Below are 3916 nucleotides of genomic sequence, written 5' to 3' on the forward strand. Positions count from 1 at the left end.
TCTTTGTACATTCTCAGGCCAATATCAAACTGTGATTGTGTTGTTACTGTATGGAAATCAAAGCTTGTCCATTCCTTCAATTCATCTTCTGGGAACCTTCTTTCCATGTGCTCACAAAGAAGTTTCCTGAAAGATAACAGCGGCTCACTATCATACTCTCGGTCCGCTCTGCACAAAGCCACCAGATCTCTTACTGTGTTGCTCCAAAAGACAGTGTCGCCCAAGTACTGTTCCTTTATTTGGGTAGTTTTTGCTCTTGCATACTGTACAGCTTCAACGGTGGTCAAAGAGCTTTTCCGAAACAACTTGCACAAAGATGCAAGTTCACCCAGAATGTCATTTAGTGCTGCAAAGGAAATATGGTAGTTTGAGTCAGATAGTTTTTTGTAGCAATATTTAGCAATTGGGTCATTCTCCTCAACTCTTTCATGATCAAAGTATTTGAGAGCAACCTCATAATTACACAAGAGTGCACCAACAGCAAAATGCCTTGAACGCCACCGCACCTCATTGAGTGGCCGAAAGGAGACTGCTTCACATTCAGTGACCAAAGCAATTTCGTCCAGCTTGGCAGCAGCACTTTTATTTCTCAGTGTCACCAAAGCAGATTCATGAACTTTGCTACATAGATGGCGTTTCAAGTAGTCCAGCTTCCAGCCATCACTCCATTTCTTCCCAGTAGAAAAGTCCCCTGCGATCTTTGCTTCTGCACATACTTTGCAAATCAGGCCTACTTCTGGATTGTATAGAAATAGCTCTCCCAGTTGTACGCAAACCTTGCTCCTGAACTTCTGTGTCTCAGTCTCCACAATTTCTTTCAGCCATTCTTCTTTGAACACAAGACAGCATTTCTTCCTTTGTGGTGAAGCACTGCTCTCTGCAGAAGTCACAGCTTTGCGCTTGAACATTTTGGTGGCAATCAGTCTGAGCCTACTGTGCCGCAAAGCCTGCAAAAAAAAAAAGGACATTAATTAAAGTGAGGAACATTATTTAAAGTTGGTTTTTATGCTATTGAATTCAATCTACCAGACAAGTCCGAGCTATCTCTTGGAAAATGTAGCAAGTAATTACCTGGGTCTTTCTGTTTGATTTCAAACATGCCTGTAGATGTAACACTGTCTAAGATGTCTGCAATAGAAGAACAAACATGGGTACAGCACATGCTTGTGTTCAAGATGTACTACAAGGAAAAACTACTAAATATTTACCTGGTCTTTCTGCTTCTAGTCACGTCTGCCTTTTCCAACCAATGTTAGCACTGTCTAAGAAGCCTGCAAAAGAACAAAAAAAGGGTTGAAGAATGTTTTCATTTTCTAATGTACTAGGTGCATCACAAGTGAGATCTACCAAATAATTACCTTGTCTTTCTGCTTCTACTCACATGCGCCTTTTTGTAATATATGAGTAGTGCTGTTGGAGATGTCTGCAACAGAAGAAAAGGTGGGTAAGGTGGTTAAAGAAGGTTTTCATATTCCACTGTACTAGGTGCACCACAACGAAAATCTGCTACATTATTCCCTTGACTTTCTGCTTCTACTCACGTTTGCCTGTTCAAATTTGTGTAGCAGGGTCTAAGATGCCTGTACAAGAGGAAAAAATGATTAAAGCACCTGAATGTTTCAATGGCTCAGTTGCACCATAAGGAAACACTAGCAAATAATAACCTGCTCTTTCTGCTGCTACTCCGGTCTGCCTGTCCTCATCTATGACCAGTACTGTCTGAGATGCCTGGAGCAAAAGAAAAGATGGTTAACAGTTGGTTACATCATGTTGTCATATTGTAATGTGCCAGGTGACCCAGATGGGGTACCTACCAAATAATTACCTGGTCCTTATGCTTCTACACATGTCGGTCCATTCAAATCTCTAACTTGCTCGGTCCCACAAACCTGTAATAGAAGCAAAGTTGTGGATCATGAACGTGATTTATGTAGAGACCCTTAATCCCACCTGGAACGTCTACAGATTTACCTGGTCTTCCTTGGTACTCACGCCTGCCTGTTCAAATGCAAATGGTGACTGGCTGTAATTGAAAGAAGATATTTAGCTTAGGCTATAGGAGTTACAAAAACATTATGCATGACAGTTCCAGAGCAATTGAGTAGTTAACTGGGCTTTCAGTTTAGATGAACTCTGGTTCCATATTATCATCTGTTTGGAAACCTACATCACGCGTTAGACCTTTGATGATGCGGCCCTTACAGGCCTCAAGTTATCTTCTCAGTCACTCACTATGACAAATCGTATTTATAAGGGTGAGCCATTTTTAGGCCTACTGGCTCATTCTGGCAAGCGGACAAAAAAAAGTGTTCTGTCCATTCAGACGGTGAATGAGCAATGAAGGTGCCTTTAAGTCTTATTGTTGTCTTGTCACATTTGCTGTGGGTTCAACGACAGAAGAAGCTTATGTTTTCTTACAATTTGCTGCTTATTTGATCCTGGAGATTAATAGTTACTTTTTTGCTCTGACTGCAACATTAGAGGATTTAATAAAGTGTGCTGTGGAATTAAGTGTGCAACGAATTAGCGTAAAAAGAATCACGCTAATTCGGCACAGAGTCCTGCCTTTTACTTTTTTTAATATACAGGCCCTAGGCACATGTAGTGCACTTCACTAGAGACTTATAGGTAAATAAAATATGCCAATTGGGAATTAACTAAAGATACCATGATTAAGGGAGAGAGCATATGAACTTTAGCACTGGTTAGCAGGAGTACTGTGCACAGAGTCCTAAAACCAGCAAAAAAAGAGTAAAAAAGTGGAGGGAGGCAGGCAAATAGTTGTGGGATGACCACCCGAAGGCCGTCAGGTCTAACATGTGTCACCATCCCCCCCACCTGGAAGTGGAGAGAGCTACCCAGCCCCCTGGGAGCTCCCATCACTAAGACGGAAGAATCTGGTGGAACCATGAGCATTCACATTCTACATCCATAAAGCTCTGACGTGAGTGACACTGCCTTCAGTTGCATACCCGCAATAACCCACCACATTCTATTTTTTGCATTGATGCCACACAACAATGTGATATAAAACACTGCAGTAATTAGTGCTATTTCGCAGTACGTTGCTTCCAGATTCAATGTGCGTGGGCAGTAGAAGGTTAAAAGCACAAATCTGGTTTCATTCTGAACAAATTGTCCCCCATGAAACCAGTGTAAAAAAGGTTAAATTCACATTACTCTACTTCTGCAGTCCATCCTCCACAGAACAACTACATGAGGCGGTTGTACCAATTAAATTGAGCAAGGGGGCGTTGCTACTGGGTGGAGTTAGAGACATGATGATACAAAGACATTTCTATAGAGTATTAAATTTGCCCTTCCATTGCCCTTGACCTGTGGGTGTAGTTTTTGCTAAATCTTAAAGCTTAGTTTGCTAAAATGTGACAGGCGTCAAAGTATGAGGGCATGTTTATCACTTAAATATATATGGCAATATACTATTTTATGACTCCATTTATTCTCAAAACACAAAATAAATATGGATAAATACCAATAAGATGGCCAAAAACAAATATGTGAGTGTACCTATCTGAGTGTTATATGCCTTCACAGTTAGAAAGCAGTGCTTAATTTGTGCTTGTTGTTTCCGGTGTTGAGCACCGGCACTCATTTTTGGGGCCAGGGCTTATTGTTCTGTCTCAAGCATTTGCTGCGAGTAAAAGACACACATGGGACAGACGGAGGAAGGGAAACAACAACCGCGCTAATGTCCTCTCTCCCACATGATGCAGGCAGCGATGTGATGTAGCAAAAAAGGTGTGATGTGTGATGAAAATAAAAAGTAGATGAAGGGACTAAACCTTTCAGCCAAACCATTATCTCTTTAAATAATTGCAGCACATTTTATATACTCCGATAAAAGGCAGTTTTTAAATGGATTTCCCCAGGTACAATAATGTAGATACTCTGAATC

The 3916-nt window shown here is 41.1% G+C and overlaps 1 long non-coding RNA gene across 1 annotated transcript; it reads right to left on the reverse strand.

Annotated features, from left to right (window-relative positions):
* Positions 1–513: 513 nt before the first annotated feature.
* On the reverse strand, positions 514–1244 carry LOC138247406 (uncharacterized). The gene is made up of 3 exons (XR_011194494.1): positions 1209–1244; positions 1072–1128; positions 514–947 (listed from the first exon to the last, which is right to left on the reverse strand). It is a non-coding gene; the product is annotated as an uncharacterized lncRNA (long non-coding RNA).
* Between the last annotated feature and the right edge of the window lie 2672 nt (positions 1245–3916).

The sequence above is a fragment of the Pleurodeles waltl genome, chromosome 7 (genome assembly GCF_031143425.1).
Source record: "Pleurodeles waltl isolate 20211129_DDA chromosome 7, aPleWal1.hap1.20221129, whole genome shotgun sequence".
Taxonomy (NCBI): domain Eukaryota; kingdom Metazoa; phylum Chordata; class Amphibia; order Caudata; family Salamandridae; genus Pleurodeles; species Pleurodeles waltl.